We start from the raw sequence: 26,902 nt of genomic DNA on the forward strand, positions 1-26,902 counted from the left end.
TGTGGGAAATAGAGAAAGGAGGTGACAAAATAGCTCACAAGGTTGTTGTGGGGATTTAAAAAAAAAGTTAATATATGTGTAAATGAAAAATAATGTCATAGTCTTAGCTCTGATTATTACTCAGCAAACCCCGCATTTATATTGGTGTTGGCGATCGTTTGCAGAATATGCAGCCCTAGCCTTTCAGGAATTGCTAGTTCCCCTAAGCCTAAGACTTCTTTAGTCCGGCTGAACCAAAAAGAGTTTCCGGATAGTTATGCAGGTCCGGGGGGAAAGGAGGATACCACAGCGCCTGCGAATCTGAGCTTGTGGAGGCGGTTATACTCGGCAGATTACGGCAGTGGGCGGGCCCCAAATCCCCATGTGGTCCCGACATCATTGACATGGCGGAATCCCCCGTCTAACCCTACTGGTAGTTATTTGAGCGGCGGCGGCGGCCGGAGGACAAGGAGAGCGGCGGCTGCGGCGGCTGCGGCGGCGGCGGCGGCTGCGGCGGCGGCGGGAGCTGCGAAGGGGCGGCAGGGATTCTCGGGGCTGGCGGCTGGGAAGGCGTGGGAGACCCGGTGTGTGGCGCGCCCGGAGCCCCGCGTTTCAGCCCGAGGGAAGGTAAGGCATGCAGGAGCGGGAGAATTCGGAGGGGACCCGGACCCCGAATCTCAGCCGCCGGGTCAGGGCGCGCTGGAAAGCCCCGACCGGACGCCGAGTCCGCCAAAGTGCGTGCCTGTCCCGGAGCGCTCCGGGCGCGCCGGGCTTCCCGAGGAAAACTTGGCGCCAGAGTGCTGGGGCGCCCCGCGCTCGTCTGGGCACCCCGGGAACACGGGGCCCGGGAGCGGGGGTCGGCCAACGCTTTGGGGCCGCGTCTTACTGGGCTCCGGGCCCCCGCTCGTCCCCCCAGCTGGCCAGGGCTTGGAGGAGGGAAAGAAACGGGTAGATTCTTGATGGAAAAAAAAAATCTGGGCAGTGGTTCCCGGGTTCTCCCTCCCCCCCTCGCCCTCCCCCCTCGTCCTCCCCGGCCTTCCCAGCAGATTTTGTCCGAGGAATCCGCTCCCCCTCCCGGAATCTCCGCGGCAGGAACGCTGCCCGGGAGGGGGAGGGCGGGCGGAGGGGCCGAGGAATCTTCGACGTGTCACTTTCTGAGGCTGTAGATTTCCATATGGTGGAGGGAGGAGGGCGGGTGTGCGAAGTGGGGGTGGAAGTTGGGGCCGCCTCTCCGCGCCAGGCGGGGGCGGGCCGGGACCTCCGACCCGGGGATGCTCGCGGGGAGGGTCCCGAGCCCGCGCCGGCCCCCAGCCCAGGCCAGGCCTCTCAGGGACACTCCCCGCCTCGCCGCTGGCCACCTCCGTGCGCGCCACGTCCTCCCTCCCCGTCCTGCCCCCCCGGGCTACCCCCGGGCTGGGGGCGGTAACCGGCGGCTGCGGCCGGACTCGGCGAGCAGGCGGCTGGAAGCTCGGGCGGGGGAGTGGGGCGCGGCGGGAAGGAGCGGGCGACCGGGTGTGTGGGCCAGCGTAGCTCCGGTCAGTCGGTCACCCCGAGGGGCGCCCGGGCCGGGGTGGGGCCGGCGGGCGGAATCCGCGCCCAGAGGCGGCCGGGAGGGGCCGCGCGGACCGTCTGGTGCCCGCGGCGGGGCGGGGGCCGGCCGGCGTGGGAAGGGCCTGTCACTCTGGGCGGAAAGTGGGGCCTCGGGCTGTTCCCGCGAACTTTCCCAAAGGCCCGGTCCCGGCGCCCCGTGGGAGCCCGAGCACCCGGGCCGGGTGTCTCTGGAGACTGGGTTGGGCCGCCCGGCGGCGCCGTTGGCCGGGAGGCTTCCAGGAGTGCGCGGTTGGAGTTGGAGCTTTTCGAACCTCAATTCCCACCCTTTTATCCCTGACGAAGGGAAGCAATGGCATTTTATCCAGACAGTGCCGTTTGCGGACTTACTTAAAAGTTAAAACTTTTTATTTTTTATTTTCTCATCAGTCCAGCATATTCTTGAAACAAATTGGAATTTGGCCGCGACGGGCCAACGCTGGGGCCCCAGATCTACACGTTTATCTCTCCATCCCTTTTGGTTTCTAGTCTTCCTCCCCATCTTCCATCCAGGGTTAATCATATTTTGGGACAGGCGAGGTCGTTTGTTCGGTGGGCACCCCTTGATTGCTTGTCTGTTTATTTTTTAATGTGCAGTTAATTTGATTTGAACTTCCTCCAGTTTCCAGGCCCTGGTGGGGAAAGCTAAGGAAGAGGGAATACGCCACCTTTTTTTTTTTAATGTGGAGAGAGGTGGGGCATTGGAAAAGGGGAGGCACGGTGGTTGTAGGCAGAGAGTGAGAGGGAGCAGACAGACCCGGAAGAAAAGGAATCTGCTCTGGAATAACACTTTTTTTTTTTTTTTTTGGAGGCTTCTGGCCTCGGGCAAAAATGCACCGCTCTGTTCTCATTTCTACTGCCTGAGTTGCTCTTCACTCTCAAGTTAACGCTGTGACTCTGGGGCCCTGGACAACGCCCGGGGGAAGAGACCCGCAGCCACAGCCAAGAGCAGCCCGTGGCCCTGGTTTTGTGCCTTGCATGGGGGCCCGTGGTTCCCCCTGATTGGAAGCGGCCTCTGTGGAACCAGCGTTCAGTGAATTTCTTGGCTCCCGGGGAGCAGCTGTTAACGAGGGTAAAGTCTTTGGGCATGCTTGTGGTCCTGCAAGGGGATCCCCCCTATAAGGGTGTAATTCTCACTTTGTTTAGACGTTAGAGGGTCACCCGCAAGCTGGCTAAGAATGAGGCATAGCTGGTAGAAAGAAAAAGTCTCTAAAAAATGGTACTTAGCCTCGTATGTGCTTTTAAAGTGTTTTGGTTTAAATGCTTCTAAGAGAAAAAAAATTCTACGTGAAGATAGCGTTCATTTTAAAAGAGATCTTAAAACTGCAAGATACCATCGTGGAATAGGAGGTTGTCGCTTCTAATTACAGTATGTACAATTTCAGAAAGATATTCCAGTAACCTTTTAAGACAGACCTTATAAATAGCTCACATCAGACCATGGGCTGGCTGTATTGGAGAGCCAGTCTTCCGGGGTTTCTGGAGGAATGCTTGGGATCCGTTAGGAAGCTGGCTGTAGGAGCCTAAGTAGTAGTTTACTCAGTAGGAGTTTGTGCCCCTTTTGCTTAACATTTCATTTTATGTGGTAAAATTTGATAGCGTCCTTAGAACTGAAAACCTGAAGAACTTCCCAGCTTTTCAGTTTTAGGAAAATGAGGCCCAGGGAGGGGAAGTGACTTGTTTGGTGTTGGCGATCAGAGATTAAAATCCAATATAGGATTGTATTAATAGCTACTCTTTTTTGGCTATCTAATGTGTACTAAGTACTGTGTATTGTGTTTTTTATATATTATCTCATTACAATTCTAATCTTTCAATTTAGGTAATGTTAAGGACATTTTATAGACAAGGCATTGAGGTTCACAGAAATTTAGTAACTTGTGTAAGATTACATAGAATTTTCTTCCGTGATGCAAATGGTTTCATATTTGTGCTGTCCAGTATGGCAGCCACCAGGCACGTGTAGCTGTTGTACCGTTTAAAATGTGGCTAGTTCGATGGAGGAACTGCATTTTAAATCGTATTTACTTTTAATTATTTTAAACTGCTACTTGTGGCTAGTGGTGAGGTACCATATTGGGGATTGCAACGTAGAACTTTCTGACTCTCAAATCTATTCATGTTTAACTGGGTCCTATTGCTTTTAAGATCTTGTAATTCAGTTTTCTTTCTTCCATACCACCAGAGGAAGATTATATTCAACTCTTAGGTGGAATTTAAATACTGGATTACCTATAGCTCAAAAACAAGCAAAAAATGGTTTTTTAAAAATACTTGGATGTCATGGTAAAAACTGATAGAAAAAAACTTTGTGACATTTTCTGTTCGATTGAAATAACTGCCTATAGGAATTGCTGAGAAGGTAGTCAGAGCTTCTTGTTTATTTCCATGTAATAAAAGTATAAGTAGGGGGCAGCATGAAAAATCACTGATGGGGAGTTGAAAAAAAATTACCCCTGATATCCATGGTTACCTGTTCATTCGGTGATTCTTTTCAAATGTCTTCATTCAGGTAAATAATATAGCCAAACTATCACTCACTTTTCCTTATCTAGCTGCACAATTAATCTGAAGAATTAAAATCATTGCTTTACTACCAGAGAATGAAATTCAAATATAAAGCACTAGATCTGTCTGTGAATTGGGAAGAATATGTTTAAGATTGAAACAAACAGCAAGAAAGATTCTTTAGGTGGCATATGGTCAAATAGTTTCCGATTAGTGGATTTAATTTAAATCTGTTACATTTTAGAATTTATTTGGTAGAAGGAATTTCAACAACTTTTTGATTTTATATGAAATAGTGAAAATTCCAACTCATGTTAAAGTAAGCATTCATTTATGTGGATTTCATCCATAAATATCCAGTAACCCAATACCTTTTTCTTTCCTTTTTTTTTTTTTTGCATACTGCTTTCAGGAAAAGACAGATGATAAAATAATCTCTTTTTATTAGAATTTTAAGAGCAGTAACTTCCAGATTCATTATAAATATATCTGAGTCTGCTGTATCTTTCATAGTTGCTGTACTGCTCAGGGATAATTGCAGCTCATAATCCTGACCCTAGAGCATTATATGATCCTGAAAGACCTACACAAGTAAATCAGCTTTAAATTGTTCTATATTATTTTAGTGTTATGTGAATTGCATGGCCTCCAGCTCTGAAAATTGTAAATTCAACTAAAGGTGAGGCATCAGACTATCAGCTGAAAAACCCTTTCATACCCATTCCTGACTATTGGGATCATAGTTATTTTCAAGGAACCAACATAAGAACGATGTTATTGGATTATAGTGTTCTTGTGAGTGTGACAAATATTGGAAACATGATTTAACTCAGGATGTATGGTTCCATTTTTAGGACATCAAGGTGCTTAGTACAAATGAGACATAATTTAAAAGATAAAGGTATCGAAATGATTGGCAAAGATTAGAAATCTTATACACCCTGGTGCAGGCCACATCTGAGTATCGGTTTGAAATCAGAATATCTAATCTGTCAAGGACTTAGTTTACTTCTTGGCTGTGTGTCCCTGTTAGACTACTGAACCTCTCAGTCTGGGTTTCCTCATTTTAGTATAAGGAGAAAACATCTCACCTGTACCATTTTTCAGGTGGTTGTCACAAGGCGTTAATGAGTCAAGTGTATTGAAAAGTGTTTAGCAAAGCCTTATACAAACTCCATAGTTCATTATATTCCAAAGTTTAAAAACTGAGCTGTTCTTACAGTATTACTTTGTATGTTTTCAGAGACCTCCAAATTGTGTTTGGACACTTTGAAAAGTGTTTTATTTTTTCCTTTGTGATGAGTAAATAAAGTTTCAATCTTTAGATTGCAGTTTCATTTTCTCCCTACTCCTAATGTAATAGCTGATTTGTGACCTCTCAAAAGTTGTATTTCCTTACATGTGGTCCGTAGCTGGTTAGCATTGCTGAAGTGGACAAGGCAGTCTGCTTGATTCAGGGTCATTCTTGAGGTGGAGGGGACAAAGTGCAATCTCTTATTAGAGGAACTTCCAAAACAATGATAGAGGCATAAGCTTTAGTTCCTGTATATTATCTTAGTAAGCCTGTTATTTGAGCTTTCAATAATTATAGCTGAGAATGGGGGAAAAGAATCATTTTCTGTGTAGGGGTATCTTTGCACCCTACCTCTGTTTTCACTTTAGAAATCACAATTGCCTTTTCTTCACTTTAACAAGGTTAATCCATTCAATGAGAGTTTTTTGTGTTAAGACGTTATTTTCAAGTAAACCTTAATTCTCATCCTTACAGCTGTTGGGAATGCACTTAGGTGGTTGAGGAAAAGCTTTATTCTTTAGTTGACACTGAATGCCTTTGAGTATAGGAAAATATTCATAAGCCCACGCTTTTTTTTTTTGACCTTAAAATACACAGTATGGTACAGTATTAATGTGTTTTTTAAACGGCAGAGAATGCTTCAATCACTGTGGCTAGACAGAGGCAGGTTTCTGTAGAAGCCAAATATAGGCTCATTTGGGAGGATGACTTGATGTTGGTACTTGAACTCTTTGCAAGGTACAGCCAATGAGAGGCTGATCCCTAGTCACAAGCTTACCCAGAGGGGAATTGTTCATGGTGCAGGTTTAGTGTCAAGGATCAGCCCTTGGAGACCAGAGGTATGTGGGGTTGGAATCGGGGGTTGGGAGGTTTTTAAACCACCAGGTATAAATCAGGTAAGATAGACTATAATGATCAGCTATTACAGGTGGGGAGGTTTCTCAGTTTAAAAATGGATCAGTCCTTGAATCTCTTTTTGTCCCTAGTTGAGATATGCAAGTTTAGCATTCTGAAACACCTGGATTGTAATTTCATTGGCTGATGAGATGTCTTTGGCAATACTCCCTGTCGGTTCAGTCACTGGCTCCTAATATCTTTTGTTTCTATAATATTACAACTGCTTGTCAGTTTTTAAATAACTGGAGGGAGGAGATTTTAGTGAGATCGTGTTCAGCAAAAGCTAGCATTATTTGAGATTCTAGTAAGTATTCTTTTAAAATGTCCCTTGTGTTAAATGATTGTTTGGTTTTAAAATTAATTTTATTTCATTCACTTGTTTATTGACTCAGGAGGCACTTACTGAGTTCTAAACTAGGTTCTTAATGGAATATTCTTGTGCTGTCCTGACTTTTTTTTTTTGGCAAATGCAAGACATTTTTCTGTTTACTTATAGGGGTATTTTGCTCATATTTTTGGAATGTAGTATAGAGAGCTGTGTCTACCACCAAACTCCTAGAGCAGGATGGTGGTAACTTCAGTCCTTCGCTCCTTTCTGAAATTTGAGAAATGTTAAAATTGGAGCACCTATAGGCTATGTTTAAAACTAAATTTATGTTAGAATTTTAGGCTTCCGATACATCCTTGTTTTGACTCTGGAAGATGAAGGTTTTTATAATGGCAACCAGTTAGAAAAATTTGCTTAAACTAAGTTGATGTAATACAAACTCATAGTGTTCAATTATGAAAAGCTTTCTGTTGAAATAATTATCCAGATAATTGTCTTCATACATGAGCAAATGTAGTATGTTTGAGAAATAATGGTAGGTTCTAAAATCCCAGGAAATAACATGATTTAATTTATTCTTAAGGAGCTCAGTCAGATTCTCCACAGCTGGTGGAAGAGGGTCTCTGTTAAAAATAACTCCATTGTTCTGGATGTAACTAATTAGGAATTTGCAATTATCCAGGCAAGTCTAGGATAAAGTTTGGCTTCCTACTCTATATGAAAAGGTTTTACCATAACAGAAGTTTAAATAGATCATAGAGGGAATATTTACCTAATTAGGAGGACAGACCACTTTAAGCACCTTGGAAAAATCAATTTACTTAAAAGCAATGTAAAACTGCAGTATGGGTTGAAGCTAGTTCTCCTAGTGGGCTTTTTCATAGAGGTGCAGGACTGCCATGAAATAAATGCCAATTTATTCAGTGCTATCACATGAACTAGGAACAGTTTACCAGCAAAAGTTAGAACCATATTTTTGTATGCAAAATAAATCACAACAATAAACAAATATCCACCTCCCCTATCTCACCCCACTCCCACCAATAGACGCCCAAATATGCCTGTTGATTTGTTTTGAAGGTTTTCTGTTGCCATTTGTTTTGCTACTTGCTGTCTTCTGTAAGCACTTGATGGCAGATTGGTGAGAGCAGGTGTTGAAGGTTTAAGAACATCATTATTGCTTTTAGCCGCCCATCTCCTCCTCCATATGAGTTTGGGCAAAGTTCTGGAAACTACTGCCAGTGGTATTTAGGTAAGCTTGTTACACATCCTCCTATTCTGCATTTACTAAAGCAAGACCTTCTTGGACAGTTTAGTTCCAGGTACTGTGTGAACTGACCCATAAGAAAGGTAAATTTCTTTTAAAATATCTCAAGTATTTACATCCACTTACTCAGACATGAGGTTTTCAAGTATATGACCTTTTAGGGTTCAGATTGACAAGTTTTTATGGTACAAGTTTTAAGTGTAGGATCCTTTATATATTTTTAGAGTATTATGCTCCTTTTTCTCTTATATTTTGAAGTGTTATTTTTAAACACATTTTATATTTTCTATTAGGTCATTTAAGAGGAAAATACTAAATGTCTTCAGATATTACTGTTCCTGATTTTTCTGTTGTGGTTTTTCTTGTATCAGGAAAAAGAAATTTAATTTAGGGTAATAAAGGTAAACATTATTCTGAATTAGTGAATCAGAGAATACTTAAGAGTATTTTGAATTGGAACACTAGTGTGTTGTTGTTGGGAATGTAAAAAGGTACAGCTGCTGTGGAAAACAGTTTTGCGGTTTCTCAGAAAGTTAAATATACAATCATCTAGCAATTCCATTGCTAAGTATGTACCCAAAATAATTGAAAGCAGGGACTCAAACAGATACTTGTACACCAGTGTTTATAGCAGCATAATTTAGATATCTAAAAGGTAGAAATAACCCAGGTGTCCATTCACAGATGAATGGATAAACAAAATACGGTCTGTACATACAGTGGATTATTATTCAACCATAAAAAGGAATGAAATTCCAATACCTGCTACAAGATGGATGAACCTTGAAAACATGCTGAGCAAAATAAGCCAGACACAAAAGGACAAATATTGCCTGTTTCTACTTATGTGAGGTACCTGGAATAGGCAAATTCATAGAGAAGAAAGTAGAATCGAGATTACCAGGAGCTGGGGAAAGAGGAATAGGTGTTATAGTTTAATGGGTACCGAGTTTCTGCTTGGGATAGTGAAAAAGTTCTGGAAATAATAGTGGCGATGGTTATACAATATTGTGAATGTACTTAATGCCACTGAACTGTACGGCTAAAACTGGTTAAAATGGCAAATGTATGTATATTTTATCACAATAAAAAATTGAAGGAGATTTATTCCACAGGATTTCACCTTGCCTCTGTTTGCTCCCCCTTGGTCTGCTCCTTGCTGATGTGTAGATGTTTCCCCGCCCTCCCCACCTCCTATTGCAGAGTAAACGGAGATTCTCCTAGGCCAGTTTTGGAGGTCAGAGTTTCCTTATTTTATTAACTGACTTGAATTTAAGAGGAGACTATTTAAAAGTAGGAGATCTCTGGAGGGAAAAAAAAGATATTTTAACATTTAGATGAGCCAGGTAGTTTATTAGTATCCACAGACCACATAGGCACACAAAGGTAATCTTATCCTGCATTTCACTGTGAGTCATCCAAAAACCAGAGAGTAGGATGTACAATTAGACCTGTCATATTTTCTAACCTTTAAACCTTTTTTTTCCCCCAATTTTGTCATCTTCAGTACTTTAGGGAAAACTTTGATTTCCACTTAGAGAAAGGGTCTAAGTCATCTCAGTACTAGTGTTGGAAAAGCATTAGGTGCTAACATTCTTCAATTTGTTAGACCAAAACTTATTGGGAGGGGATAGAGTGAAAGCAAGCAAGCATGTAGTATTGTTTTATTCATCTGAACTTGTCTCTAGCACCTAATAATTTCATAGTGGTGACTTTTCTCTGAGTGTCGGTGTTTTTTTTTCTTTTTTTTGCTTCTGAGGTATTGATGTTGAGTTTGTGCAGATCACTTATGAAAAGATGGGGCAGGATTTTTGTTAAGTGATTGGATATAAAGCTTAAACGTCAGATGTAAAGTGCATGTTAGGAATACTGAAAATATCAGGTAAAAATTCAGATAGAAAGATATAAGTTTACATACAAATAACAAGTTCAAGGAAAAATTATACTGTATACTGTGAAATATTTGCCATCCATAATAGTTCATTAATTCCTGAACTCCCAGAAAACAGTATAAAGTCGCAAGAGTATGATGCTAGTGTGTATGCATGTTTTGCCATCTATAAGGTATATTTTCTTTGCTGTATGTGTAAATGGCTTTCATACCATAGCAGGTCATTTTTGTGGCTTAGAAATTACTCTAGAGATAGGATCATTACGAACTGATTTCAAAAGATAGAGAGAGTCACAGTCTCTTTATATCTGGTAGAGATATGAGGAATTACAACACCATGTTCACAGAGCGGTCTTCACTGATTTTTGACCTACTCAAAAGAAAAGAGTGTCTCATTCTATTTTGCATATCCTCATTTTGTTCCAGAGCCATGATTTCAGGTAATTTATCATTTTCTTTAATTTCTTCTGGCACTGTTTCTATACTTTTCAGAACACTTGTCCTTTTCAGTGTTGTCTGATTGTCTCCTTGTCACTCTTACTTGAGTGTAAGGATAATTACTGATTTAACTTAATGTCTTTGATGGTGAGTGCATAGTAAATGCTCATTGGATGGATGGATGGAGAGAGAGAGGAATTCCTAGGTTGAATGTGCCATTTAAACTTAGTACCTCTTCTCAGGTGCTCAAGTCATTTCTTCTGCTGAAGTTGATGTCTTTGAAGCGTGGGCCATGTTATAGGCATTTTTGTGTTTCCACAGTTTTCCTGAAAAGGTTTTTTTTCTCATGGTAGGGATCTAATAAATATTAAACAAAACAAAGGCATGAGTCACCTTCAGTGCAAACCTAGCCTTTCATTTACTGCTATTTTAAAGAAACAAAGTTCTCCAGAGAATACGTGGACTTTTTTCAGGTCTGTATCAGATCACTAATTGATTTTGAAAATACAAATAGAATAAATAGCTTATATTTCTAGTCCCTAAAAATGTGGACTTCGATTATGTATGTTTTGCTTGTCTATTGGAGTCAGTTTGGGAATTATAAATTAAGAAAATTATTTTTTGAAAAAGGTGACTTTTCAGAGATCTGTGGTAGTTTAAAATGATCTTTTGTAGGAAAATTCTAGAAGGGAGGCATTAAGGGACAGAAAAACAGCAACAACAATAACAACAACATATGTCTTGCTGAGATGGTGGGGGTCCAGCAGAGAGAGCTGATTCTGCTGCACTGGTGGCCAGAGTGTTCAGTGCTAAACTGAGCCCTGGAGAAAGGGTCAGAGGGCATGTCATGGAAACTTGAGGAGAATGACCTCAGCCACTTGAAGGTGGAAGTACAGCACGCCTGAGAAGAGAAGAATCTTTTGGAGCATTATAGGGCTATGTGTATGGGGTGGAGGGTGCACGTGCTGTTATTTATTATGTCTGGGGTGGGATCAGAAATCTTTATTAGGTGCTTCAGGTGAGTGATATGATCAGACAAGTTTGGGAAACCCAGTCTTGGGGACTCAGCCCTCTTGGTAATCTGTCCTTTTAAGGTTTTTGACCTGATGGCTGGAAAGAACTGAGGTGAGAGGAGTACTGAGGACACCAGAGGACTCTAGTTAGGACCTAGGGCAGAATCGAAGGGCTCCTCAGAAGAATTTAACGTCGTATTCTTTAGGATAAAGTGATAACCAGCTCTTAACAGTTCAATATAGAAACAAGGACACTTGTCATTTGTGCACTAAACTTCCAAACATTCTAACTACAAGTTGGATGTAAAATATAACAGTGACCAGCAATTGTTGAGCACCTACTGTGTGCCAGGCACTTGCATATATATATATATATTCATTCATTCTTCCATATTTATTAAACTATGAAAGGTAGATATTATTTCTGTTTTTCTATGTGTTTCCACCATCTACCGCAGAAGCCAGAACATACCTGCTGCACTATAAATGGTTGTTGAGTGAACTAAGACTAGAAGACATGCTCCAAAAGGTTAAAAAGATCACCTAGATTGACTCTAAAACTTGTTTCCAGCTGTATCACACTGCTGCTTTAATAGTTCACATTAAATGTCTTAATTGTATATCCAGACTTGGAACAGTGTCTATTTGTGTTCCCAAGTAGCTGAATGCTAAGGCTAAGTATTCGTTGAATGCTTTCCATGTGTTCAACCTGTCTATGGTCCAGAAACCTAAAATTTACTTTCGAAACAATAATAATAATCTGGACATCTCCCAAGAGGGAGATTTTCCTAGATTGTTTTCTGTAAAAGCAACTTAACCTTGGAATGAGAGAAACCAGAGAATAAAAGTATACTTCATAGACAGTAATATATAAGAAACTCAGTATAGTGAATGGGAAAAATCTAGAGCAGTTGGCTAAGAAATGGTAATGAAGTTTTACCTGACTGAGACATTTGAAAAATTCTATGAAAGAGAGTTCTTTCCACTCAGTGGCAATACAGTTTTGTTCATCTCGCATTCCCTCTCCTCCGTGCCTTTCATTTAAGTTCATTTATATAGGGTAAGATCCTGTACTTATAATTTGCACCTGGAAAAGCAAGGCCTCCCATGCCTGATACTAATCCTTTCTGTCCTTTTAAGGCTAATAGTTTGTGGTGTTTGGGTTGCACCGAAGGCAGCCACGGGGACAGGATGAGCCCAGAACTGACTAGAACGTGTCTCATCTCTGCATGCGCAAAGAGCAGCTCCCGTGGTGAATAAAAGGTGACCTCAGGATTCACAGGAGCCCTGTGCTTTCCCAGACGGCCCGAGCTAAACCTGGGGAGCTGGCAGCCCTAAATGCTTCCTTTGTTAGAAATTATTGAGTTCCCTACTCCGTCTTTAGAGAGTGAGTTCACTGAAGGTGAGTTAAGGACGAGGCTTTGAAGTGGGACCTGACTTGCTTTCTCTCGCTGTGTTTGTGTGGGGCGGTGTGAATGAAGACACCAATGAAGGTGCAGCGCCCAAGGCGGTATTACCTAAACACTGTTTCTTACTGCTTCACAAAAATGCTGCTCATGGTCCAGAGGAGCTGTGTGCCTCCCTGGGGATTGTGTTTCCACAGAATGGTGAGGACTGTTAGAACAACCTTCTCTTGTTTCCCAAAACTTCTGGCCAGGAGGGAGGCTATACATGGTAAAATGTTCACGACTGGTTGCCACCCCAGAGAAGGGCTCCCCGACACTGGGCTGCCCATGGCCCTCCCCTCGTTACAGCTGGGGGCCGGGAAGCCTTTGTCTTTGCCTTATAACCCGGCTTTCAGAGCTTGCTGGCGGTGATCTTCATGACACAGAGTACCATAGGATCTAACTAACTTTAAAAAAAGTTTAAAAATTTTTTTATTGAAGTATAGTTGATTTACAATGTTGTGTTAGTTTCAGGTATACAGCACAGTGATTCAGTTATACATATGTATATATATCTATTCTTTTTCAGATTCTTTTCCCTTATAAATTACTACAAAATATTGAGTATAGTTCCCTGTGCTATACCGTAGGTCCTTGTTGGTTATCTATTTTATGTATAGGAGTGTGTATATGATCAAACTAACTTTTAAGAGCACTTAATTTTAAGACATCTATTTTATACCTTAAGATGTAAAGAAACTAGTTTTGTTTTTTTTTTGTAAGCACTGTAAAAAAGGAATATGTTTTAATTTTAGGATTTGATCATTTTAATTTGCTTAAGTTTGGTTTAAATTGCTTGGATCCTCTTCTGTCTAACCCTTCATACATTTTTACCATTATCACCTGAAGGTAGAGATTTACTTAACTTTGGATAAGAGATACTAAAATTGCCCATGTGTACACTCATTTTCAAGGAAATTATGAAATCAGTAGTTTTGAGCCTCCTAGAAAGGAAGTAAGTTCAATTTTTTAAATACTGTCCTTTTAAAATTATGTATTTATTTAATGAATATTCCTCATTATTTATACTTAGTGCATGAAAATACTGGAAATGGGTATCCTTGTTGTTGTGCCACAGGTAAAGACTGGTAATTTCCAAACCCCTAGCTATATCCCTGAGTTCTAGACCTGTATATTCAACTATAGATATCTGTTTTTTTTTAAAGGGAACTTTATTTTTATTTATTTATTTATTTATTTTTGGCTGCGTTGGGTCTTCGTTGCTGTCCACGGGCTTCTCATTGCAGTGCCTTCTCTTGTTGCGGAGCATGGGCTCTAGGTGCCCAGGCTTCAGTTGTTCTGGCACAAGGGCTCAGTAGTTGTGGCTTGTGGGCTCTAGAGCGCAGGCTCAGTAGTTGTGGTGCACGGGCTTAGTTGCTCTGCGGCATGTGGGATCTTCCTGGACCAGGGCTCAAACCCGTGTCCCCTGCATTGGCAGACAGATTCTTAACCACTGCGCCACCAGGGAAGCCCATCAACTACAGATATCTTTACCTTACTTTCCCACAGGCATTTCAGACTCAATCTGCCTGCTGTCTTTTTTTTTTTTTTTTTTTTTAAAGAGAGTTATGGGAGGAGGGAGAAGAAATGGATAATAATTTTTAAGGCTTGTATTTTATTTCAGGCTTTAATTAACAACAGATATCTTTAATTTACCATAAAATTTCTTTATTAACGAAAGAGTTATTTCCAGGTTTATTTGATTTTGACATATTCTAATCTTGCTATGTGGTTACTGTGCTATAGCTTTAACTATATCTTAATGATACTGGTGACACTCTGATAATTTTAAAACATAGCCTTTTAGATTTTGCCATTTGCTCGTTATATTAAATTTAAGCATGGAAACAATGTCACTTCCTATTTATGTTTTACTTTCCAATTCTCTTAGTTCAGTTTTCTCAGGAGTCCAAACCTATTAAGGCATAGCAGTTGGCTAGTAAGAGAAAATTGAGAATGCAAATAAATTTTTCACTAGATTACATTAGCTTCATTTTGTTTGGAGTAATCTTAGGCTCCAAGTGTTTGCCATTAACGTTCCAGTTTTGCAAGTTTTCCTTTCTTGCTTTTGTGAGAAACAGGGGTTGTAGGAGGGAGTAGAGGATAGTAGGCCAGGGTTTGGGAAGGATATAGTACCAACAGAGGTGAGTGAGTTTGTTCCTATTATGTTTTACATGGGATGATAAGTTTTCCAGATTCTAGTTTCCACTAAGTTACCTGTGAGTTCAGTAGAGGGGCAGTTCTAGTCTGCTGTCAGATGTTCTGCTTGACAGATTAACGAAGAACCTCTTTTTTAAAGTTTTTTTTTTTTTTAACACAGATTGCTGTATTTGTATATCTTTAATAAGTGTGCATTTTGGCCAAGAGGTAACTTTTTCATACCATTTTTCATGAAAAAGCATAAATAATTTTCTAGAAAGTTTAATTGCAAAAAGTTTAATTGCAAAAAAGGAAACATCTTTTTAGAGAAACCATTCTTCTTGGGAATTCTTTAGTCCTTGTCTGTAAATAATAGCAGATTATCACATACGGTTTTCATATTTGGGGGGCATGGGAAACTACTCACTTAACTTGGAACTAATATTTTTGGTAAGAAGGTAAATCTTTAGTCATCATTTATAGTGGGATGATTGAGCCCGTGTGCTCTGGAAACTGAGCCCTGAGTTTGAGAACCCAGATTTGTAACTCTGCAGATTTGAAACTCTGACTTTGGTTAATTACTGAATCTTGGTGGCTTTGTCTGTTAAAAGGAATTGTTAGGACTGTTTAGCTCGGTATGGTGCTTTGTCAAGTGCTTAGCAAGTGAGAGCTGCTGTTTTATTATTTTATTTTATTCACTGATGACAGACATTTAATCGCTGGACATACTTCTTAATGGGGTGATAGTTATTTAAAAGCATTCCCCTGTTACTTTAAAAGTGTATATGAATACAAGCCTTGCCACCGACTCCTTGAGTGTTCTTGTTCAAGTGACATCTTTGTAGCTCATCTCCAAAGTCACACTTGAGCTGTTTACCTTAGTAAGGTAGTGTGGGCATAAAATGATAATATATGTAAGAGGCACTTTGAGCAGGGTGAGGGTGGGGAAGCATATCTGAATGCCAAGAAGTACTTAATTAAACAAGTGCTACTTCTACCAGTATTTTTCTTCTTCCCTGCCCCCTCAAAGAAAGGTTGTCTCTTTTTAAGTAGGTATATGACAGCTCTGCTTCCTCTCCCAAGTCTAGGATCAAAGGAAAGTTGTAATAAAGGAGAGTCACTTGCTCCCATTCCCTCTCCCTTTTTTGTGGATGTTGTTCTAACCGTTTTTAAGAGGGAAGATCAGGACTTGACTTTAGTGGGCGAAACCATGGGGGCTCCAAGACCTGCCTTTCATCTCTGGGTCATCACCTCGGATGATGTTCTTCGTCTCTGTAGTAATGGCACAAAGACACCACTGCTGGGGAACAGCGCACTGCAGGCTAAGACCTTGCTGTCTTTCTGGAAATCTTAGCTACCTTTGCTGCTCACTGTTAACGATGCTCATTTCTTTAGGATAACATATACTACTTGGCAGAGATGCCATGACTAGAGTAGTTTTCTCTGCTTTGGCAGTGCCTGAGTCTTACCAACTTCTTATAAATTGGAAGGCTAGCTCCAGAAAAGTAAAAGAAAAACAAAGCTGAATTTTAGCTGGTTGTTTACTGGTAGGGTTGTTCTATACATAAACACAGTTGAATGGAAAGGATAGTAGGGATTGGAGCCTGTCTTGCTCCATGAGAGTGAATGAGCCAGTGTTAAACCTTAACGTTTGAGAAAAAAACAACATTTACTGTTTTAAAAAACAAAAACAAAAATTAGGCAGTCATTGCAGGCTAACCAATGAAAATTAAAGGTCAGTTTCTTCAGTGCCGCACCTCAGTGCATGCCCCGGGCCGTGTTAATAATGGCAATCCTGTTATTTTCTTGCAGTAGGCAGGAAATGCTGTCTACACCCATTAGATTTGTTTGAGTGGCCCCTGGCTGGAAATGAAGAAAATTTAATTTTCTAACTTGCTAGGAGGAAAAAAAATCATGCAGTGCTGCATAGAGGTTGATTTGGGGGCTGGAATAAGAACAGTGTCATTTAAAAAAACTTGATGTTATTAATCTCGATGATAGGGATGTTTGGCCCTTATCCACATTGAAATCATGAATGGACTTATATGCAAGTTATGTGTGTAGGAAACCTTTCGGAATATTGTCAGAACTGGCTCAATTCTGGACTTTTTACCGCATGTTTGTAAACTGCCTAATTCCTCACATATCCCACTGGCTGCTGGAAACTTGCTTGAAGGAAGGCTTTGTCACAGGGTTTTTGTTTTTGTTTTTTTTAGAAGATTAATTTGCTTTTCAAAAGCAGCATTCATTTTGGAGAAATTTGTGTATTCATTAGGGCAGTCAATTACTTTGTAGTTTCAATAGCAAGAAGAAAAAATTAGTATTAATTAATGTTACAGAGAAAGTATGTGAACCTGTCTTTGCCTTTCAGAGTTACATTGGTTAATCTCGGCTCACTTGGTTTCCACTACTTTGTGTCCTTTTATTCAAGAATGAAATCTTTTAAAAAATGTTTTTTTTTTTAAAGCAGGTTGATATTCCTCTTACATCTTTACATTTTTTTAACGAGTCAAAAGACCTTTATTGCTATTTTGATGTTTGATTTATTGGGATGTTCTGTTACAGATTCTCAGTTGGTATACAATTCATTTTTCTAGGACAATATCAGGTTTTCCCATGAAATACGTAATGAGAGAAGGATCTTAAGTTGAAGGGACTTGCTTAAAATCATAGGAGTAGCCAATGCTAGAAGAAGCAAATGTTTCAGTCTTTGTGTCCAGAGGAGGAAAAAGAAACCATTCTATTTTAATGGATCTGCAATTCATATCGAATAGGACCTCTTGTGTTACTTCAGGTCATTGTGTTCGTTTTGCATTGACTATACACTTGGATTTTTTTCTTTGTTTCCTGAAATGCTGTACTGGAAAGAAGTTTCTAACATCTTCATAGGAAAGACCAGTGAATCAAGGGAGTTTTTAGGAGTATTGTCCTTTCTTTTTGTCTTAATTCTTAAAACCTTTAGCAGTTTGCTTCTACTAGTGACCATTTTGTCTCTGACATTTTGCTTCTGGTTGTCATCATTGCGAACATTTTTCATAATGTCTATTTTCCTCATTTATTCATCACCATAAGTACAAGAAGAATCAAAGCATGGGATTCTTGATTTTTATAGTAACCGTAGTATTATAATTATGTGTGTGTTTTGTAAAATACATTTTGGCGATTGCACGTGACATGGTACGTACTTGGGGGGACTTTTTAAAATCCAAATTTATATTTCATTTATAAAAGAAATGGTACTTTCTGGCAGCCTTTTCTGTAGTAAGGGTCCCAGTGGAGTTTTTTGACACCTCTGAGATTAGTCCTCCTTAAGACTCCTGACAGTAATTGCACCCCGTGGTGTGGGGAATTTGAAACTTACATATAAAAACAGTTAAAGGGCTTTGGAAAATTTCATGTGATATTGGGAGTCAGATGTTTTGATCTAAAAAATTGTTTGCTTGATTGGGAATTTAGGCTTGAAATGTTTGTACGGATTGTTAACTGGCTGGCTGGAATCTGTTATAGACTGGCTAACCTATTTGAAATGTATCTGGTGTATTTAAGTTTGACAAGAAATCAGGGCAAAGATACAATTTAGGTGTTACTGTTTATTTTTCTAAGTCAGTAACGCGATTCATGTTTTGCCATGGAAAAATAATCATTGAAAACACTACACCTGATAGCCTGTATAAACTTGCTTAACCTTTATTTAGCATAACGATATTTTTTCCAGGATGCTGACCGGATGATTGCGTATAAGGATGTTTATAGTCCAGTGAATTAAAACCTTTAGAGAAATAGAGGGCATGTATCGTTTATTCCTAGCATTGTTCTTTTGAATGATTTGGTTAGTGAGAGCCTTCATTTTGAAATGTTTCAAACCAGTTAGGCATCTTTTGACCTAGATCTTCCAGCCTTCAGCTTTAAGGAATACATACTTGGATTTGCAAGAATGTGAAGATTTAGCTAGGTAGTCAGTTCCTATTAGCTGTGAGAGGGCTTAGGCCTCAACTGACTGGTGTTTATTAAATACTTGTTTTTTTGCAGAATGTTCTTCCATCATGAAGAGAAGACTCTCATAATGAACCCTCATAGTGAACCAGTTGCACTAAATTCTCTAATGTTCTCTCAGGATTCTCATGACTCAATCTTGTCATGAACCTCTGAATAAGTATAAGTAATGGAAGATGGTAGGTTTTAGTTTGAAATGATAGATTCTTCTTTTAGATGTTGGTCGGTCCCCTTGCCCGGGGGTAGGGGGTGGTAGTGCTATGTTCACAGTTGTAGGTGCCTTCAGATGAGAGTTAGTGGTGGTGAAGGACAGGCAGAGGATCAGGCATACTTATGAGTTGGATCCACACCCAGGCTTTCCCCTGAGTCCCCCAGGTGATGAGGCTGACTTCCTACTTTGGTGAGAGAAAACCCTAATGGCCCACTCCACACTTTTCATTTCTCCTTTAGAAGTAGAAGGTTGTAGGAACCAGTGAGTTGTATGAACCAGTACCTGAAGCTTAGGGAGCCTTCAATTCAATCAGAACTAGTTTTTGTTTGTGTCTAACTGTAACGGTGTAGCAAGGAATGGAACAGGGAGACTTCTAATTCCTCTTCATCTTCTCCACTATTATAGAAATTCCATGAGGGCAGGGACCATGTCTTTCCTTTTCTCTTTATACGGTGGCAAACAGTAAGTGCTCAGTAAGTGTTTATTGAGTACATGACTTAATGACTGAGCAAAGCATAATGTTGTTTTGATACTGAGGTAACGTGCGTTTGAACCACAAGAAAACTTGTTTGATACCAGTTTTAAAGCTCTGTTCTAATTCTTGGAAGAAATATGGGATTTTCAATTTAAAATAACTGATACCTGAAAAGAAGTGAAGACTGAAAAATTTTGGGTGTTCAAAGATAGTGAAGAACTATTTGTCTTGAAAGTAACAGAAACACTCAAACCAGCTTAAGCAAAAAAAGGTTGGAATCAGTGGAAATGAGGGCAGTGTCCCTGGACCTTGTGAGGTCTTGGCATCCGCTCTGGGAAGTCACTGGGAGCCAAGGCTGCTTTTCTTCCTCTTTCCCTTCTTTTTTTCTTTGATACTTCTTCTTCTGTAGAGTCCATCTTCTATAAATGCTGGATGCTCTAAACTCATAAAGTTTTTATCAGTTTTTATTTTTCCTTCCAAAATGCCAGTCTACACATTACTCTTTAGTAATGAATTGAAGGTATAGGTAGTAGAAAATCATAATTTATTTTACTTATCAGAATGGCTGCCTGTTAGGGATACTGAGAAAAGTGGGTGCATGAGGTCATCAGGCTGGTAGTCGAGATTTAGTCTGTGCAGTTTTACTTCCTTTAACAGTTTCTTATGCATGCAAAAAAAAAGGAGGTGTCCTGAAGCTGGTGACCTGTTGGCATTACCAGGAAGAGTCAGCCTCTGTTCTCTCTCTTCCACATTCTCCCTTGCAGGCTGTTTGTAAATTTGTTCTTTTTCTTTTCTGGGGTTGGCAAGTTGCCTCATTCTCCCACTCCCTTGTCCATGCCTGTTACCTGTCTCTTAGTACCCCAGTCATCTCCTACTTTTCTCTTTTCTGAAAGTGGGATTTTTCTCTTTATCACCATTTGATGATTCTTTAAGCATTATGATTGATAATTTGCAATTTGAGCAGAGCTGATTTTCTATATAGTACTTCTAAGTACTTTTCTGACTTTGCCTAACTGTTCATTCATTCATTCATCTTCCTCTCATTTTGACTTTCCTGAAGCCTGTATATCACTGAGAGAAAATACAGTCTTAAGTAAGGGAGTCACTAATAGAGGTCAGATTGGAAGGAGAATGAATGGAGAATTAAGTGAATTTAGGCAGAGTCAGAAAAGAGTTTCCCTCTTTAAAACACGAGCCGTCTGTGGCTCCTCTAAAAGAAGCGCAGTTTTGCTGTAGGAGCTGCTGTTTCGCCGTCACGTTTGGTCTCCTAGCTCCTTCAGATCCCTCTTTTGAATGACCCATTGCCATTCCTTGTTTGCTTGTATCTTTTGCTCTCTTCCTTGTTAAATACTTTCTTGTTAAACACTTTGGAAGAAAGCCTTGATTTTTGTGTATTTTCCCCATTTTTCTTCAAAGGTTCCATAGTTCCTTAAAACTTAGTGTTTTCTTGTGGTCTGTTTTTTCACCATTCACCAATCACCTCTGTCACCTCAAAATGTCTTCACAAAGTCCTGCTTTTCCTTGTACCTTTTCCTCTTGTTCAGAATCTTGCAGTTGATTCCTCTCCTACTTCATTCCTCTCAGCAATTTCCTTTGATGGTGATACTTGCCTTGGAATTTCTACTTGAGCCTCTTAAACCCTTCGGGAAAGGTAATTTTGTCAGCATTCACTTTTCTTTCTCTTCTATTCCAAAAGGCTAAGGACAAGGAATCCTTCTTACGCATTCCTGTAAGAGCTGAGGAATCTGCTCTAAGGTTTCTGCTATCATTTTCTTATCAGGGTCTGGATTCTCTGCGAAGGTGCCCGATAAGACCTCCCATCTTTTCCCTGGTCTCAGGGCAGGACACAAGGGTTGCATTTGGAATTGGCTCCAGACACTCAGATACCATGAATTTAGGAATGATTACATGATCCTTTGAAGGCAAACTAACAAAAGAGCTTCTCTAAGAGGTGAGCTGGGTAAAATCAGAATGGGATGATCTCTAATGACTTTTCTTGCTCGCTTATTACCAATCTGTGAATTTATCCTCAAGGAAGAGTTCATCAGAAGGAGAGAACCATCATTCCCCATTTTATATATTTTTTATTTGTAATCTAGCTGCAGTTTAATTTTTTTTAATTTTTATTATTATTATTTTAAAATTTATTTAATTTATTTATTTTTGGCTGTTTTGGGTCTTTGTTGCTGCGCACGGGCTTTCTCTAGTTGCTGCGAGCAGGGGCTGCTCTTCATTGCGGTGCATGGGCTTCTCTTGTTGTGGAGCACGGGCTCTAGGTGCACAGGCTTCAGTAGTTGTGGCTCGCGGGCTCTAAAGCGCGGGCTCAGTAGTTGTGGCGCACGGGCTTAGTTGCTCCGCGGCATGTGGGATCTTCCCGGACCAGGGCTCGAACCCGTGTCCCCTGCATTGGCAGGCGGACTACTAACCACTGCGCCACCAGGGAAGTCCTGCAGTTTAATTTTGTAATCAGTACTTAGCTACTGTTTACTCATTTGTAAAATTCCTTTTAACTTATCTTTGTAAGAACCAGTCTGCTACCAGATAAAATTTCAGATTGTTCAGTTTTAAAATGTTTTACTTAAAAGGATAAGATAGTTCTCCATTGGAAAGTGTGATTTCAGAGATAACTTTCATGTCTTTGAAATCTAGAAAAAAAAATTTATTAAATTAAAATTTAATAAATTAAAAAAAGATTGAATATTTGTAAGAAGTCTATAGCCATTGCTGACAGATACCTTTCTACTTGTGCTCCAGAGCAAGATCAGCAAATTTAAGCCTGTGAGCTTTCAAGTTGCTCTTATTATCAGGGTCGTCTTACACGAAGTTGGAACTTCTAAGATTCATTATTTTTGGCAGAGATAATGAGAACTTTGATTTTCATTCACTGTCATCGTATATACCTGGCACATAGTAGGCACTCCATTTGGTTTATTGGATGAATAAAGAAAGTGATTCTGCTGGTCAGTGGGATATAAAAAGTCTCTACCAAGATCACCGTTGATTGCCCCTGTTGCCCTGTGTATTATGCGACCCCAAGTTCATTGCAACCTTACAGACATCTCAGTCACTGCAGGCGACAGACTCTTAAAATTTCTGGTGGAGTCCCATGTCTCATTCTTGGCAAACTGAAGTATAAATCAACATATATAGATTTCACTCTAGTTCAGAAATGGCTCTTTTTAGTGAAACTTGCAGAAGGCCCTACTTCCTGCCTGAGAAATAGGGTAATAGGATCACACCCGAAAAAAATGCTGCCTTGTTCAGAAGTGACATGATCTCTGTTCAGTTTGGAATATTGATAAGTGGGCAGATTTATTTGGAAGCACTTTGTTTTTACTACATGTGTAAAACTCCAGGGAACTCTGAATAAGAGATGAGGTGCTCCCTTTTGGCTGTGCATTAGCAACGTGGCAGTTACTGATCTGTCATTTACTTTGAAAAGGAATTACAAAGTTTTGGCCTCCTGCCTGGAGTAGCTCCAGATGGTCAGAAGAGATTTTTGTACTGAAGTCAAAGAGTATATTGCAGTGATAGAATTGAGCTTGCCATGTTTGTATTAGAACAGGGACTTCCCACTTCATCCCTCTGCAGAGTTTTTCCTTTCTTTTTTTTTTTTTTCCCCTCCTGAGGGAGTAAGGGGAAGAAAATGCTGCTTTAGAGTTATGGAATCTAATATTTGGAATACCTTTGTTCTTGGTGATAGTGATGTAGAGGTATGGTATGTGGCCCATAGAGTTGCTTTGTTAATCTCAGTACCCCTGGTACTCAGTATTTGCAAAGGACTCATGACGAATTGGAATGTAGAGATACACCAAGACCATTCTAGCTGATTTGGAAATGGGGGTCAGAAGCTTCATTTGGGTTGCAGGTGCTTGTCTGATAAACTGGCTGTTAGCCCACAACTGTTATTTAGTGGCTTTCCTTTGTCAATTGGCCCATCTCTCATGGGCGCTAGGCATTACAGCATCTTTCCTCGTGTTTCCCCATGTTTTTGTGGTCGATAGGGTAACGATGAAGTGTAGGTGTCCAGTATGGGTGGGAGGTGGGGCTCAGGGAGATGAGCAGTGAGGAGGTCATGGTATTCACCAACAATTCCAAGACTTTGCTCTTCTGGGCACTAGTGCTTAAGTTCCACACATGACCTTAGGTCAACCTTGGAAGGGGAATGATGTGATTCCTATTTTCTAGGTAAGAAAGCTGAGATTCAGAGTGATAATCATCTGCCCAAGGTAATAACTAGGTAACGCTCTTTTGCCGCCTGCTCACATACAATTTTGGAGAAATTTATTACAAGTTTCCTGCCCCTTCAGGTTAGAGGTGACTGCAGGCTTCAGGAAATAAAGCTCATTTTCCTCTGGGAAACTTGGGCCTCGTTCAAATTGAGCCTTTTAGTAAAGCTTGGTCACAAGGCTCAGATTAAGACCTAAATCTACAGGCTGCTGCTCCCACACTGCTTTTGGTTACTCTTGTGGTTATTGAGCAACTTGGTGAGTTGAAGAACATTAACAAAGTTTTATATCTTTGAAGAAAATCCAGCACATGGGGAAGTGACATTAAGTTGCATACCACAAAAAAGGAATTTTTATCTGTTTTGACATATTGGTATATAAATTGAAAACAGTGAAAAAATCCATAATTTTGACTCTTGTACTCTTCGTTGATTGTCTGGGTACTTGACACAGGTGGCTGTTTTGAAGCACTTTTATTGAAAAGTGTAAAGACTTGTGTTCTTCACAAATTGGTGCTTCCCTCTGCAGACCTAAGACTTGGTCAGCCGTCTCCTCCCCAGACAGTCTTCCACAAACTACCAGAATCCTCCTCTAGGCTGTTATTCTGCTTCATTATTTTGTCTTCTTTTAAAATCTCCACTGTTTAGATAGTGTTCAGACAGTATTATTTTTCTGTATATATTATATGGCACTGTAATTACTTCATGAGTTATTTTGGGATTGCATCCTAAACTGCAGAACACCTTGTTCTGGTTGATGTGCTTTTTGAAGTCTTGCTACCTTTTTGATGAAAGTGGAGTGGAGGTGGTTAGTCTGGCTTAATATAAATCTGATCTCTGAGGCTTTTCCATATTCACAAAGGCACCAGAGTAGGGCTGCTCTTGTTACTTTATTACAATTATGAATGAAACTTTAATGCTATTATTTTATAAAAGATCATAAAATGAAGGTACATTTCTTAGTGTTTTCTGTGTTTAAAAAAAAGGACAATCACCATGAGTCGTAAAGCTACAATTATATCAAGAGTTTCTTATATGAAAGAGTCTCTGGTGGATTTTTGGTGCAGTCTTTGCCCCTGTATCAGGGGAGTGAAATGTCATCACCCTTGAAAAAAACTTCTTCAGGCTGATTAAGAGCTTGAAGAAGTTTGTATCTTCTTGGGGACTTATGGTCCCAGAGTTAGTACTGCAGAACAGGCTCTTTCAGTCCTGGGATACCAGTAGTTTTCCCTACTACTTACCCTCATGACTTACTAAATACATTTTAGGGGTTTCCCCTCTCCTGTTTGTTTTGAAGAGTCTTCCTCTGAGAATTAATGATAGAAAGATCATTAATTGAAAAGATCTTCACGCAGAGGGTGTGGTATTGCCACTGTTTCAGGTTGTGCTTTGTGGTATTACCCGAAGGCTCCTGAGAGCAGAGAATGTACAGGGCATCTTCTCCCACTGCCTTTGTGCCCACGTGCTCCAGGAACACCAGAAAGCATGCTGCTCAGGCTACGCGCCTACCTGTATTCCCATTGCCTGGAGTGCCTCCCCTACTCTTCCTCTGCTCCTCAGGTATAGGGCGACTGCTTAGGTGTTAGCTCTACCTTTCTTAATACTCGGACCCATCTTGTTGGAACCCATCCCGCAGTCCCCGTTGCTCTTTCCTGTTTCTTCCCCCACTGGACTCAGACTCTGGGCCCTTCTGGAGGGATTGTCGATTCACCTCTTACATCTCCAGTGTCAGGGCTGATGCTGTGCTGGCTGAGTAAGGAAGCACCCGGAAGAAGAAAATAAGAAATTAGTAACTGACTGGCCTGAGCACAGCTCCCATGCTTGCAGTGCTCATCCCTTCTGTTTCCTCAAACTCTTTGCTTGAATTAGTACGTGACTCTGTCCTTTCGAACCACTGATCCAGTGTTTGGGCGACAACGTTTTCTGAGGAGTACTCATTTATAGCAAGAGTAGAAATGTTTTGTGAGGAAATTTAATAATAATAATAATATTGAATGCCTACTATGTGCACTCTTTTAAGTGCTTTAGTGCACTTCTTGACTTAATCCTCACAGCTTCATGAGGTAGATACTTTATTATCATCTCCATTTTGTAAAGGAAGAAACTGAGGCACAGAGAGAGCAAGCAACTTGGCTTGAGGTTAAAAACTAGTAAGTTGTGGAGTCAGGATGTGAACCCAGGCAGTTGTGGTAAAGTGTGTAGGATAGGTTTCAGGAGAGTTTCTCCCTGAAACCGCGTATTGCTTTGTAAATCTTTTCTGTGTTACATATTACGTTGTTCCTCTTACAGTTATTTGGGTCAACTTCTTGTGCTTTTGCTGAGAAGCATCCCTGTCGGCGTCCTTGCCTTGGTAACGGCCCGTTATGATTTGCCATTGCGGGAGGGTAACGCTGGCCTTGCTGTTGGCTGCTCTTTCCATTTGAAGTTTACAGTTTTGTATATCTTAATGACATTGAATCGAAATTTCCTTGGTATTTATTTGTTCATTTTATTTTACTAAGCAAAATGTTTTTCAGAATGTTTGCTGGCTTTTATGTGGCTAGCACAAGCAAATACAGGGTTAACACTATTAGGCAAAGGTTGATACCTTCAAAGAATTAGTGAATTTTAATAAGTCATTGTTATGTGCCTTTGATCTGATTGACCTGCCTTAGTTTCTGATCTTCAGACTCCCATTCATAGTACCTTGGCAGCCTCACCCAGTTGTGCCTAGATGCTCTGGCCAGGTGGTTCATGTTTCATCTTTACTGGAAGGAAGTTGTGGAATCTGGCTGACAGTTCCATTTACTCCTCTTCATTTAATTGGCTGTTTTTTCCTTTCCCATTCTAAGTAGGGGAATAGCCAGAAACCATTTTTAGAGGGGCTGCTAAAGTAGTTCACAAGCTGATGCCTTTTATTTAAATAGCACTTTATTTTAAAAGCAGTTTTCTATGTATTACGGAGTCATTCCCACAGGACGCTGTGACGTAAACAAAGTGAGGATTGTCTCAGAGATAAGAAAACCTAATCTGAAAGTGTGCACCTTTCCTAAGGGTGCCTCAGCTAATAAAGGGAAAAATCAGGCAACAATTCTAATTTCTTGATTCCAGATCTCCCTCTGCTTTTTTTATTTTCCATTGCATTTTATTGTCTCAAAATTGGCTAATCTCTAACTGAAAATCTGTAGGTACACATCTTCTTCACTTATAATGATATGAACATTAAAATA

The 26,902-nt window shown here is 40.4% G+C and overlaps 1 protein-coding gene across 4 annotated transcripts in view; it reads left to right on the top strand.

Annotated features, from left to right (window-relative positions):
* The first annotated feature begins 426 nt into the window (after positions 1–426).
* FNDC3B (fibronectin type III domain containing 3B) overlaps positions 427–26,902 on the top strand; it is a 348,693-nt gene continuing 322,217 nt past the window's right edge. Inside the window, exons 1-2 of one of the 4 annotated variants that reach the window (XM_068546249.1) lie at positions 1,437–1,514; positions 2,378–2,638. The gene's annotated coding sequence lies outside the window, so the exon portion shown is untranslated. Of the gene's footprint in view, positions 607–1,436; positions 1,515–1,666; positions 2,639–26,902 lie in introns of those variants that run through there. The other 3 variants (XM_068546247.1, XM_068546251.1, XM_068546248.1) reach the window with 3 other exon arrangements.

This window comes from Eschrichtius robustus, chromosome 6 (assembly GCF_028021215.1).
Source record: "Eschrichtius robustus isolate mEscRob2 chromosome 6, mEscRob2.pri, whole genome shotgun sequence".
Taxonomy (NCBI): domain Eukaryota; kingdom Metazoa; phylum Chordata; class Mammalia; order Artiodactyla; family Eschrichtiidae; genus Eschrichtius; species Eschrichtius robustus.